We start from the raw sequence: 15,000 nt of genomic DNA on the forward strand, positions 1-15,000 counted from the left end.
GTTCCTCCCTCTAGTCTAGTACACTACTCACACCCTTTCTCCTTCTCCTATAACTATTCAACTGTTTCTCTGTCTCAAACACACTGTGTGTTGTCTCCTAATGTCTCCTAATGTCTCCTATAACTATTCAACTGTCCCTGTTTCCTCGTCTCCTCTCCAATTTACCTCTAATCTCAGTTCTCCATTTCCTCGTTCCTTTATTCAAATCCCCCATCCCCTCTCCTTCCCTTTGTAGTCATCTCTCTCTCTCTCCCCCTCTCCCCTCCCTCCTCCCTCTCCCCCCTCTCCTTCCCTTTGTAGTCATCTCCCTCTCCCCACCCTCTCTCCCCCTCTCTCTCTCTCTCCTCCCTCTCCCCCCTCTCCCTCTCCCTCCCTCCCTCTCTCCCTCTCCCTCCCTCCCTCTCCCCCTCTCCCTCTCCCTCTCTCCCCCACACAGCGGTTCTTATGTCACACAGACAGACCTTGCTTGTTCTCCTAACCCCCTCCCCCTCCCTCCCTCACACAGCGGTTATTATGTCGCAGAGACCTTGCTTTTGTTCTCTCTTTCTATCCCTTTCTCACACACACACACACACACACACACACACACACACACACACACACACACACACACACACACACACACACACACACACACACACACACCTCGTTTATACCTGGTGCTAACATTTATCCACAATCTGATTGTGCCCACATCGTAGCCGTTGTATCTACACACGGTATTAAAACGAGTCTCCATGGTGACCAGATATCCTGGTCCCTCCCTGTATGTTGTCCACCGTGTCTCCATGGTGACCAGATATCCTGGTTCCTCCCTGTATGTTGTCCACCGTGTCTCCATGGTGACCAGATATCCTGGTCCCTCCCTGTATGTTGTCCACCGTGTCTCCATGGTGACCAGATATCCTGGTCCCTCCCTGTATGTTGTCCACCGTGTCTCCATGGTGACCAGATATCCTGGTTCTCCCTGTATGTTGTCCACCGTGTCTCCATGGTGACCAGATATCCTGGTCCCTCCTGTATGTTGTACACCGTGTCTCCATGGTGACCAGATATCCTGGTTCCTCCCTGTATGTGTCCACCTCCCATGGTAACCATATATGTTGTCCACCGTGTCTCCATGGTAACCAGATATCCTGGTTCCTCCCTGTATGTTGTCCACCGTGTCTCCATGGTAACCATATATCCTGGTTCCTCCTGTATGCAAATTATTTGAAGGATATTTTTTTCAAAATAATACGAATACAGTTAATTTTGAGTCTATTATTGATGCCATAAAGTCAATGGTGCGACCTGGCGGTATAACGATGATTTCAAATGGTTTGACCTGGCGGTATAACGATGATTTAAAATGGTGATTTCAAATGGTTTGACCTGGCGGTATAACGATGATTTCAAATGGTTTGACCGTCCAGATCTGTTTACACTTGATATCCAGACACAATCTGACTACCTTCGGAGGTGGTCAGGAAGATCTGATCGCAATCAGATCACAATGAAACTTCTAAAAACATTTAAACCAGTCTAAAACAAAATGGGACAAGATCAGGACAAAGAACACATGTTAGAACCAGGTATAAAATGGGGCTAGACCTTTTGTTCTCACAACCATCTCTCCCCTCTCCCCTTCCTCTCCCCCTTCCCATCTCCCCTCCCTCTCCCTCCTCCCTCCAAACGCCTTCACTAGCAGGGTTCATCCTGAGGTCAGCGTCCCAGCGAGGACACACAGACAGAAGGAGGGACGGAAGATCAGAGGCTTGATCCTTCTCTTGGTTTCCTCAGCTGGCAACACCCTGGCAACACCCTGGCAACCAGGGGGAATCATATGACAGCCTCCCTGCAGGGCTTAAACTCTCCTCCACCTCCCAGAGCACAACACACTGTTACAGCTAGGAGGAGCTGAGAGGAGCTGAGAGGAGGCTCGAGAGGCAGTCTGCAAACCCAACCCTCCTGCCAAGATGTGACCCCCCAGGCCACCTCTCATTGACACGTCACATTAATCTGACATCCCACAACACACACTCTGGCAGTCTCTGCTATACACACAGTTCACACACACACACAGAGATGTCTGGTGGAAACCAAGACTAAACACCCCTGAGAGGCTCCAACCAACAGAATGGGGGGAGAAACGTTGTAGCTGGGTTAACCCTCCCCTACTGCTCACCGTGTCCACCCCAGTAACATCTCCCTACTGCTCACCGTGTCCACCCCAGTAACATCTCCCCTAATGCTCACCGTGTCCACCCCAGTAACATCTCCCCTACTGCTCACCGTGTCCACCCCAGTAACATCACCTCTACTGCTCACCGTGTCCACCCCAGTAACATCTCCCCTACTGCTCACCGTGTCCACCCCAGTAACATCACCTCTACTGCTCACCGTGTCCACCCCAGTAACATCTCCCTACTGCTCACCGTGTCCACCCCAGTAACATCTCCTCTACTGCTCACCGTGTCCACCCCAGTAACATCTCCCCTACTGCTCACCGTGTCCACCCCAGTAACATCTCCCTCTACTGCTCACCGTGTCCACCCCACCCCAGTAACATCTCCCTACTGCTCACCGTGTCCACCCCAGTAACATCTCCCCTACTGCTCACCGTGTCCACCCCAGTAACATCTCCCCTACTGCTCACCGTGTCCACCCCAGTAACATCTCCCTACTGCTCACCGTGTCCACCCCAGTAACATCTCCCCTACTGCTCACCGTGTCCACCCCAGTAACATCTCCTCTACTGCTCACCGTGTCCACCCCAGTAACATCTCCCTACTGCTCACCGTGTCCACCCCATCACCCCCTGTAACATCTCCTACTGCTCACCGTGTCCACCCCAGTAACATCTCCTCTACTGCTCACCGTGTCCACCCCAGTAACACTACTGCTCACCGTGTCCACCCCAGTAACATCCCTACTGCTCACCGTGTCCACCCCAGTAACATCTCCCTACTGCTCACCGTGTCCACCCCAGTAACATCTCCCCTACTGCTCACCGTGTCCACCCCAGTAACATCTCCCCTACTGCTCACCGTGTCCACCCCAGTAACATCTCCCCTACTGCTCACCGTGTCCACCCCAGTAACATCTCCCCTACTGCTCACCGTGTCACCCCACCCCAGTAACATCTCCCCCCACCGTGTCCACCCCACCCAGTAACATCCCTACTGCTCACCGTGTCCACCCCAGTAACATCTCCCCTACTGCTCACCGTGTCCACCCCAGTAACATCTCCTCTACTGCTCACCGTGTCCACCCCAGTAACATCTCCCCTACTGCTCACCGTGTCCACCCCAGTAACATCTCCTCTACTGCTCACCGTGTCCACCCCAGTAACATCTCCCTACTGCTCACCGTGTCCACCCCAGTAACATCTCCCTACTGCTCACCGTGTCCACCCCACCCCAGTAACATCTCCCCTACTGCTCACCGTGTCCACCCCAGTAACATCTCCCTACTGCTCACCGTGTCCACCCCAGTAACATCTCCCCTACTGCTCACCGTGTCCACCCCAGTAACATCTCCCCTAATGCTCACCGTGTCCACCCCAGTAACATCTCCCCTACTGCTCACCGTGTCCACCCACCCCAGTAACATCTCCCCTACTGCTCACCGTGTCCACCCCACCCCAGTAACATCTCCCCTACTGCTCACCGTGTCCACCCCACCCCAGTAACATCTCCCCTACTGCTCACCGTGTCCACCCCAGTAACATCTCCTCTACTGCTCACCGTGTCCACCCCAGTAACATCTCCCCTACTGCTCACCGTGTCCACCCCAGTAACATCTCCCCTACTGCTCACCGTGTCCACCCCAGTAACATCTCCCCTACTGCTCACCGTGTCCACCCCAGTAACATCTCCCCTACTGCTCACCGTGTCCACCCCAGTAACATCTCCCTACTGCTCACCGTGTCCACCCCAGTAACATCTCCCCTACTGCTCACCGTGTCCACCCCAGTAACATCTCCCCTACTGCTCACCGTGTCCACCCCAGTAACATCTCCCTACTGCTCACCGTGTCCACCCCAGTCATCTCCCTACTGCTCACCGTGTCCACCCCACCCCAGTAACATCTCCCCTACTGCTCACCGTGTCTCACCCCACCCCAGTAACATCTCCCCTACTGCTCACCGTGTCCACCCCAGTAACATCTCCCTACTGCTCACCGTGTCCACCCCAGTAACATCTCCCCTACTGCTCACCGTGTCCACCCCAGTAACATCTCCCCTACTGCTCACCGTGTCCACCCCAGTAACATCTCCCTACTGCTCACCGTGTCCACCCCAGTAACATCTCCCCTACTGCTCACCGTGTGTCCACCCCAGTAACATCTCCCCTACTGCTCACCGTGTCCACCCCACTCCCAGTAACATCTCCCCTACTGCTCACCGTGTCCACCCCACCCCAGTAACATCTCCCCTACTGCTCACCGTGTCCACCCCAGTAACATCTCCCCTACTGCTCACCGTGTCCACCCCAGTAACATCTCCCCTACTGCTCACCGTGTCCACCCCAGTAACATCTCCCCTACTGCTCACCGTGTCCACCCCAGTAACATCTCCCCTACTGCTCACCGTGTCCACCCCAGTAACATCTCCCCTACTGCTCACCGTGTCCACCCCACCCCAGTAACATCTCCCCTACTGCTCACCGTGTCCACCCCACCCCAGTAACATCTCCCCTACTGCTCACCGTGTCCACCCCACCCCAGTAACATCTCCCTACTGCTCACCGTGTCCACCCCAGTAACATCTCCCTACTGCTCACCGTGTCCACCCCAGTAACATCTCCCCTACTGCTCACTGTGTCCACCCCAGCCAGTAACATCTCCCCTACTGCTCACTGTGTCCACCCCAGCCAGTAACATCTCCCCTACTGCTCACCGTGTCCACCCCAGCCAGTAACATCTCAGTCATGTTAGCGTAGATCTCCTCCAGGTTCATCTCTCGGGTCACCAGCATGTGAGTTAACAGCCCCCCCTTCACCGTCTCTCCTCGGGACACCAGATCCTGGATCTCCCCCAGACGCTTATCTACATGGATCTGGCCTGGGGGGAGGGGGGAGAGGGTTATGGTAACATATTCATCTCTAGTCCAGAACAACAGTATTGGGTTACATACATGCATTCACAAGTGAGTCATTTATCAGACGCTCTTATCCAGAGAAATAAAGGGTTTGAAAAGGGTTCTTCGTCTGTCCCCATAGGATAACCCTTTATGGATCCTGGTAAAAATCTTTTTTGGTTCCAGGTAGAATCATTTTGAGTTCCGTGTAGAACCCTTTTGGTTCCAGGTAGAATCATTTTGAGTTCCGTGTAGAACCCTTTTGGTTCCATGTAGAACCCTTTACCACCCGGTCAAAGCACCGGGGTAAATCACCAGTCTGAGGCTTTAAAAGGTGAAACACCGGGTGGTAAATCACCAGTCTTTTAAAGGTCAAACACCGGGTGGTAAATCACCAGTCTGAGTCTTTTAAAGGTCAAACACCGGGTGGTAAATCACCAGTCTGAGGCTTTTAAAAGGTCAAACACCGGGTGGTAAATCACCAGCCTGAGCCTTTTAAAAGGTCAAAACACTGAGTGGTAAATCACCAGTCTTTTAAAGGTGAAACACTGGGTGGTAAATCACCAGTCTGAGGCTTTTAAAGGTCAAACACCGGGTGGTAAATCACCAGTCTGAGGCTTTAAAAGGTCAAACACCGGGTGGTAAATCACCAGTCTTTTAAAGGTCAAAACACCGGGTGGTAAATCACCAGTCTTTTAAAGGTCAAAACACCGGGTGGTAAATCACCAGTCTGAGGCTTTTAAAGGTCAAAACACCGGGTGGTAAATCACCAGTCTGAGGCTTTTAAAGGTCAAAACACCGGGTGGTAAATCACCAGTCTTTTAAAGGTCAAACACCGGGTGGTAAATCACCAGTCTGAGGCTTTTAAAGGTCAAAACACCGGGTGGTAAATCACCAGTCTTTTAAAGGTCAAAACACCGGGTGGTAAATCACCAGTCTGAGGCTTTTAAAGGTCAAAACACCGGGTGGTAAATCACCAGTCTGAGGCTTTTAACGGTCAAACACCGGGTGGTAAATCACCAGTCTGAGCCTTTTAAAGGTCAAAACACCGGGTGGTAAATCACCAGTCTGAGGCTTTTAAAGGTCAAAACACCGGGTGGTAAATCACCAGTCTTTTAAAGGTCAAAACACCGGGTGGTAAATCACCAGTCTTTTAAAGGTCAAAACCGGGTGGTAAATCACCAGTCTTTTAAAGGTGAAACACCGGGTGGTAAATCACCAGTCTGAGGCTTTTAAAGGTCAAAACACCGGGTGGTAAATCACCAGTCTTTTAAAGGTCAAACACCGGGTGGTAAATCACCAGTCTGAGGCTTTTAAAGGTCAAAACACCAGGTGGTAAATCACCAGTCTGAGGCTTTTAACGGTCAAACACCGGGTGGTAAATCACCAGTCTGAGCCTTTTAAAGGTCAAAACACCGGGTGGTAAATCACCAGTCTTTTAAAGGTCAAAACACCGGGTGGTAAATCACCAGTCTTTTAAAGGTCAAAACACCGGGTGGTAAATCACCAGTCTTTTAAAGGTCAAACACCGGGTGGTAAATCACCAGTCTTTTAAAGGTCAAAACACCGGGTGGTAAATCACCAGTCTTTTAAAGGTCAAAACACCAGGTGGTAAATCACCAGTCTTTTAAAGGTGAAACACCGGGTGGTAAATCACCAGTCTTTTAAAGGTGAAACACCGGGTGGTAAATCACCAGTCTTTTAAAGGTCAAAACACCGGGTGGTAAATCACCAGTCTTTTAAAGGTCAAAACACCGGGTGGTAAATCACCAGTGGAAATGCAGCATCAGCGAAACGTACTGAAACTGAAGAGTCCGTCCCAGGAGCTGCAGAACTCCTGCCAGGGTCTGGGGACGACGGTTCTGAGCCACTTGGGGATGGCCCCGGCGTACATGGTCATCTTAAAGGAACTAAACATCAGGTGCAGGGCTGCGATGTAGTCCTGGCTCTTCTGAGGAATCTCATTCTCCAAGCAGCCCAGACGGTCCTCGTACAAGATGGCTGCCATACCTGGGAGAAGAAAAGGAGGAAGGTAAATTAACTTGAAGATAGAAGGAAAAAAAAAAGAGCACAAGAAAGTTGAGGTTTATTAGTTTTAGTTTAGCTGGTATGACAAATGGAAATGATGTCTGCCAAACCTGTAAAGGAGTTCTGCACCCTCAATAACAGACTTCCCACAGAGACTAAACAGATACAGGAGTCTACATGAAGCCTGATATACTGGAGTGATAACTGACTAGTACCCATCCTCCCTGTACCCACTACCCATCCTCCCTGTACCCACTACCCATCCTCCCTGTACCCACTACCTATCCTCCCTGTACCCACTACCTATCCTCCCTGTACCCACTACCCATCCTCCCTGTACCCACTACCTATCCTCCCTGTACCCACTACCCATCCTCCCTGTACCCACTACCCATCCTCCCTGTACCCACTACCCATCCTCCCTGTACCCACTACCTATCCTCCCTGTACCCACTACCCATCCTCCCTGCCCACTACCCATCCTCCCTGTACCCACTACCCATCCTCCCCCTGTACCCACTACCCATCCTCCCTGTACCCACTACCCATCCTCCCTGTACCCACTACCCATCCTCCCTGTACCCACTACCCATCCTCCCTGTACCCACTACCCATCCTCCTGTACCCACTACCCATCCTCCCTGTACCCACTACCTATCCTCCCTGTACCTATCCTCCCTGTACCCACTACCTATCCTCCCTGTACCCCTACCCATCCTCCCTGTACCCACTACCCATCCTCCCTGTACCCACTACCCATCCTCCCTGTACCCACTACCTATCCTCCCTGTACCCACTACCCATCCTCCCTGTACCCACTACCCATCCTCCTGTACCCACTACCCATCCTCCCTGTACCCACTACCCATCCTCCCTGTACCCACTACCTATCCTCCCTGTACCCACTACCTATCCTCCCTGTACCCACTACCCATCCCCCTACCCATCCTCCCTGTACCCACTACCCATCCTCCCTGTACCCCTACCCATCCTCCCTGTACCCACTACCCCTATCATCCTCCCTGTACCCACTACCCATCCTCCCTGTACCCCACTACCCATCCTCCCTGTACCCACTACCCATCCTCCCTGTACCCACTACCCATCCTCCCTGTACCCACTACCTATCCTCCCTGTACCCATCCTCCCTACCCATCCTCCTCCCTGTACCCACTACCCATCCTCCCTGTACCCACTACCCATCCTCCCTGTACCCACTACCCATCCTCCCTGTACCCACTACCCATCCTCTACCCACTACCCATCCTCCCTGTACCCACTACCCATCCTCCCTGTACCATCCTCCCTGTACCCACTACCCATCCTCCCTGTACCCACTACCCATCCTCCCTGTACCCACTACCCATCCTCCCTGTACCCACTACCCATCCTCCCTGTACCCACTACCTATCCTCCCCCATCCTCCCTGTACCCACTACCCATCCTCCCTGTACCCACTACCCATCCTCCCTGTACCCACTACCATCCTCCCTGTACCCCACCTATCCTCCCTGTACCTATCCTCCCTGTACCCACTACCCATCCTCCCTGTACCCACTACCCATCCTCCCTGTACCCACTACACATCCTCCCTGTACCCACTACCTATCCTCCCTGTACCCATACACATCCTCCCTGTACCCACTACCATCCTCCTGTACCCACTACCCATCCTCCCTGTACCTATCCTCCCTGTACCCACTACCCATCCTCCCTGTACCCACTACCCATCCTCCTACCCATCCTCCCTGTACCCATCCTCCCTGTACCCACCCATCCTCCCTGTACCCACTACCCATCCTCCTCCCTGTACCCACTACCCATCCTCCCTGTACCCACTACCCATCCTCCCTGTACCCACTACCCATCCTCCCTGTACCCACTACCTATCCTCCCTGTACCCACTACCCATCCTCCCTGTACCCACTACCCATCCTCCCTGTACCCACTACCCATCCTCCCTGTACCCACTACCTATCCTCCCTGTACCCACTACCCATCCTCCCTGTACCCACCCATCCTCCTGTACCCACTACCCATCCTCCCTGTACCCACTACCCATCCTCCTGTACCCACTACCCATCCTCCCTGTACCCACTACCCATCCTCCCTGTACCCACCCATCCTCCCTGTACCCTCCCTACCCACCCATCCTCCCTGTACCCACTACCCATCCTCCCTGTACCCACTACCCATCCTCCCTGTACCCACTACCCATCCTCCCTGTACCCACTACCTATCCTCCCTGTACCTATCCTCCCTGTACCCACTACCCATCCTCCCTGTACCCACTACCCATCCTCCCTGTACCCACTACACATCCTCCCTGTACCCACTACCTATCCTCCCTGTACCCACTACACATCCTCCCTGTACCCACTACCTATCCTCCCTGTACCCACTACCCATCCTCCCTGTACCTATCCTCCCTGTACCCACTACCCATCCTCCCTGTACCCACTACCCATCCTCCCTGTACCCACTACACATCCTCCCTGTACCTACTACCTATCCTCCCTGAACCCACTACCCATCCTCCCTGTACCCACTACCCATCCTCCTGTACCCATCCTCCTGTACCCATCCTCCCTGTACCCACTACCTATCCTCCTGTACCCACTACCCATCCTCCTGTACCCACTACACATCCTCCCTGTACCCACTACCCATCCTCCCTGTACCCACTACCCATCCTCCCTGTACCCACTACCCACCCTCCCTGTACCCACTACCCACCTTCCATTGCGTATTTGAAAAACAGATCGTTAATATTGAGTACAGTGAGTCCGTCTGACTGCTGGCTCCTCAGCGTATCCACTCTCTTCACCAAGTCCTCCACCACAGCATTCACGTCGTCAGAGAACTGAGCCACGTCCTTCGGTCTCATGATCAGCTGACGGAGGATGCTACGCATCTTCAACCAGTCCTCACCCTCCCTACAGAGATGAAAGGGAGAGAAGGTGGTCAGAGACAACTAACTAAAAGGTTTTCACAGAAATCCCGGTTGGGAAGATTCCCGCAATCATGAGGGATATTTATTTGACCTTTATTTAACTTTACGTATCGGCCTTCCTCAGAGCTTTACGTGTTGGCCTCGCGGCCTTCCTCAGAGCTTTACGTGTCGGCCTCACTGCCTTCCTCAGAGCTTTACGTGTCGGCCTCACTGCCTTCCTCAGAGCTTTACGTGTCGGCCTCACTGCCTTCCTCAGAGATTATCGTGTCGGCCTCACTGCCTTCCTCAGAGCTTTACGTGTCAGCCTCACTGCCTTCCTCAGAGCTTTACGTGTTGGCCTCACTGCCTTCCTCAGAGCTTTACGTATCGGCCTCGCGGCCTTCCTCAGAGCTTTACGTATCGGCCTCGCGGCCTTCCTCAGAGCTTTACGTATCGGCCTTCCTCAGAGTTTTACGTGTTGGCCTCGCGGCCTTCCTCAGAGCTTTACGTGTTGGCCTCACTGCCTTCCTCAGAGCTTTACGTGTTGGCCTCACTGCCTTCCTCAGAGCTTTACGTATCGGCCACGCGGCCTTCCTCAGAGCTTTACGTATCGGCCTTCCTCATAGCTTTACGTGTTGGCCTCGCGGCCTTCCTCAGAGCTTTACGTGTTGGCCTCACTGCCTTCCTCAGAGCTTTACGTATCGGCCTCACAGCCTTCCTCGGCCTCACAGCCTTCCTGTCGGCCTCGTGGCCTTCCTCAGAGCTTTACGTATCGACTCACGGCCTTCCTCAGAGCTTTACGTATCGGCCTCACAGCCTTCCTCAGAGCTTTACGTGTTGGCCTCATGGCCTTCCTCAGAGCTTTACGTATCGGCCTCGTGGCCTTCCTCAGAGCTTTACGTATCGGCCTCACGGCCTTCCTCAGAGCTTTACGTATCGGCATCACGGCCTTCCTCAGAGCTTTACGTATCGACCTTCCTCAGAGCTTTACGTATCGACCTTCCTCAGAGCTTTACGTATCGGCCTTCCTCAGAGATTTACGTGTTGGCCTCAAGGCCTTCCTCAGAGCTTTACGTATCGACCTCACGGCCTTCCTCAGAGCTTTACGTGTCGACCTCACGGCCTTCCTCAGAGCTTTACGTATCGACCTTCCTCAGAGCTTTACGTATCGGCCTCACGGCCTTCCTCAGAGTTTTTGTCAAGTCTTTTTTAAAGTAACAAATAAGAATACATTGAAATGGAAACATGACATTACTGGTTTTACGGAACAATATGTACGAGCTCTGAGAAACACATTCTTCACTTATCAAACATCTCGTTTTTTTGTTCCTATGTACATCGTTGATGATTTTACACAAAAATATTCTTTACAACTAACTGAAGTCGATACTACTTCTCCGTGTGAATCATTTCTAGATTTTCCTCCTTTCAAAAAGGCGGTATAACATTTTGCGTCCCGTGATGTCACAGGTCGTAGTTCAGAGGTCAGACTCACGCTGAGATAAGTCCGGTAGATCGGCCCCTCAGGTCGCGGTACTCCTTCCAGGACTCCATGTTGCCTCTCTGCGGGGCAACACCCTCCGTCCTCAGCACCTCGGCAACCAGATCCCGCCCTGCGATAGACACAACCAGCTGGGGGCCAAAACGAGATTTAAAGATCTTCCCATACTTCTGAGAGTGTTCCATCTGGGAGAGAGAGGAACCTTGATGTCAACATCCTGTCTGGGATTTACTGTCAACATCCTGTCTGGGATTTACTGTCAACATCCTGTCTGGGATTTGATGTCAACATCCTGTCTGGGATTTACTGTCAACATCCTGTCTGGGATTTGATGTCAACATCCTGTCTGAGATTTACTGTCAACATCCTGTCTGGGATTTACTGTCAACATCCTGTCTGAGATTTACTGTCAACATCCTGTCTGGGATTTACTGTCAACATCCTGTCTGAGATTTACTGTCAACATCCTGTCTGGGATTTACTGTCAACATCCTGTCTGAGATTTACTGTCAACATCCTGTCTGAGATTTACTGTCAACATCCTGTCTGGGATTTACTGTCAACATCCTGTCTGAGATTGCCGTTTAGGGGTTTAAGCCAATAGAATGTGATTCCTGTGTTTTGATCTAGAGTCACACTAAACTTATCCTCATCCCCATCTCTTTCTATTTCACAGAGTTTGGCAACGGGGGGAGTTTGGCAACGGGAGTTTGGCAACGGAGGAGTTTGGCAACGGGAGTTTGGCAACGGAGGAGTTTGGCAACGGAGGAGTTTGGCAACGGAGGAGTTTGGCAACGGGAGTTTGGCAACGGGGGAGTTTGGCAACAGGGGAGTTTGGCAACGGGAGTTTGGCAACGGGGAGTTTGGCAACAGGGAGTTTGGCAACGGGAGTTTGGCAACGGGGAGTTTGGCAACGGGGAGTTTGGCAATGGGAGTTTGGCAACGGGGAGTTTGGCAACGGGGAGTTTGGCAACGGGGAGTTTGGCAACGGAGGAGTTTGGCAACGGGGAGTTTGGCAACGGGAGAGTTTGGCAACGGGAGGAGTTTGGCAACGGGGAGTTTGGCAACGGGAGAGTTTGGCAACGGGAGAGTTTGGCAACGGGGGAGTTTGGCAACGGGAACGGGAGTTTGGCAACGGGAGTTTGACAACACAGCACAAAGAGACCTGGGACCAGGCTACCCAGATGTAGACAGGCAGTATTACTAGGTTACGTTCAGAAATAATGGAGGGTCACACTAAACCAATCTTTCACTCTATTGCTCTCTATCCCTCCTACCGCTGTGTGGAACAACACACGTCACTGTTCTCACCATTTCCCTTAACACCTATTAAGTAAAGGTTCCATTTCGCTTATGGTTATGCAACGCCCCCACACTACTTCTGATTGGCTAATCAAAATTTCCCCCTGGGGGACACATCTCTGTCCTCAAGCTCCGGCACCAACGCCCCCAAAGGAAAAACAACTGTTCTCGTGTTTCAAGGCAGTTGTATTATTTCCCCCGTCCTCATTTCACTCACAATGGATTCATTCAGCTCACAACCAGCACTATAAAGACCGTCTCTTTCTCACCGAAAACAACGCGCACACCGTTAACCTGTATGTCTACAGAAACCTAGTTCTGTTATTTAATAGGTAGACCGTCTCTTTTTCATTAGACTGAACTGAAGTACATGAACTATAGTAGATAGATACAACAACGTGCATTAACAGTGTAGATTACAGAAGGCGTGTTTTCCTATTGACTTCCGGTAACAATGTACCCTGTCTTCTTCAACAGTGAGTTATAGGAGACACACTAGTCTGGCGTGTTGCAGTATCCAGTTTTACCGCCACCTCCAGGTCTCAGACAGACAGGTTAACATCAGGTGACACCGTGGAAGCTTATGCAACGGGAGAAAGGGAGAGTTTTACTTCACTAGTCGGGGTGTGGGTTCGGGTAAGAGTTGACTGTCTGGACTCCAGCAGCAATCGGTCTCCTCAATGCACTCGGTTACGCAAAAGCAAACAGAAAGTGGGATGTTTTGTGCAGTAAAAGGACAAAATACGGAAGGTTTGGGCCTTAAAACCTGCGAACGTCTAGCAAACCCTTTAGATTTCATCACGGACCACTTTATCAATATAACTAATGATCAACTACTTTAAGTTACTTGGCATGTTAGGTAACCCTACCCATAACCGCAATAACCCCTGTAACCTAACTCTTAACCCACAGCCGAGCTAACGTTAGCCACAACACATTGTAATAAGTCATACAGAAATCATACGTTTAGCAAATTGGTAACAAATCGTGCAGTGTCCCATTACCCCCACAATCTACACATATTTCTAAAAGAGACACAAATATATATATGCAGACTACATATTAAAAAACACATTTCTGTCTACGTCGTGAGTACAGCACTTACCTTTCCCAATATAAACGAGTGTAAAAGTATAAATATATAACAATTTTAACAATAAATGGCATGTTTGATGGTAGCCTCCGCGCAGGAATACAAGTCCAGCCAGCGGAGACTCATATTTATGAACGCAAATCATTATTTCTAAATGTCCTTTAGACAGACAAAAACAATCATCCCAAAACACATTGTGTTTGTCATTCAGTTTTAAAACAACACGTTTGTTGATGGTAATGACATTGGCAGAAAGTCGGAGGGGAAAATAGGCAAATCAGTTGGTCGAATAAAATGGTCCCAGCCAACACCAGTTTATGGTTCCTGACAAAATGACTAACATTTCTGTTGATTCAAGTATTTTCAATAAACTAAGTAAAATGCTAAAAGTGCCTATCGTTGCAAAATCACCGAAATATTCAATCCAAAAAGAAAAGACCAAGTAGCCCACCTGTATTTCGTGGATTCTACTGAAACCGTCGGTAAAAGAACTCGATCAGGTTGCTGACGGCGCTGGGTCCCGGCATCTCTTTCAGACTCTTGATCCGGGTCTCCTTAGCGACCACCTCCGCACTGGCCCCCGGTGTGATCAAATCCTCCGGGAAAGTCTCTTGTCCGGTCGCACAGATCCGGAGCGACTCGCTGGTTGCAGATTTGAGCAGCGCGCGAGAATTACTGGCAAACCTCTTGTTGAGCACTTCTCCCAAAACACTCCTGCAGCTCAGTTGAAGGATTTTATTCTGAAGTGCCATTTTGTCGTTTTTAAGTTGTAACGATCTTGTAAACTGTCTCTTTTGATGCAAGAAAGTGAGTTGGGTGGGGAAAACTCACACCAACAAGTAAAAATAGCCAATCTGTTAATAATACAACTCGAATGAATTCAACATCTGCTTTGCGCCAAAATGCATGGTTCCGGCCACGTCAGAGAATGACGGACTCGACTCCCGAAATGGACTGAGATGGAGACGGTACTGAGAGGAGAAGCAACAGTCTTTTATAAAAGAAGAGTTTATGTAACCCTCGGACTGGAAGATGATTGGATGTTCAGGGCTCGGGAGGGAGAGATATGGTTCCTGTTCGGT

General features: G+C 51.2%; 1 pseudogene; it reads right to left on the minus strand.

Annotated features, from left to right (window-relative positions):
- Positions 1-14,906, minus strand: part of LOC121843649 — a 19,090-nt pseudogene extending 4,184 nt beyond the window's left edge.
- Positions 14,907-15,000: the final 94 nt, after the last annotated feature.

Source organism: Oncorhynchus tshawytscha, unplaced genomic scaffold (genome assembly GCF_018296145.1).
Source record: "Oncorhynchus tshawytscha isolate Ot180627B unplaced genomic scaffold, Otsh_v2.0 Un_contig_5592_pilon_pilon, whole genome shotgun sequence".
Taxonomy (NCBI): Eukaryota; Metazoa; Chordata; class Actinopteri; order Salmoniformes; family Salmonidae; genus Oncorhynchus; species Oncorhynchus tshawytscha.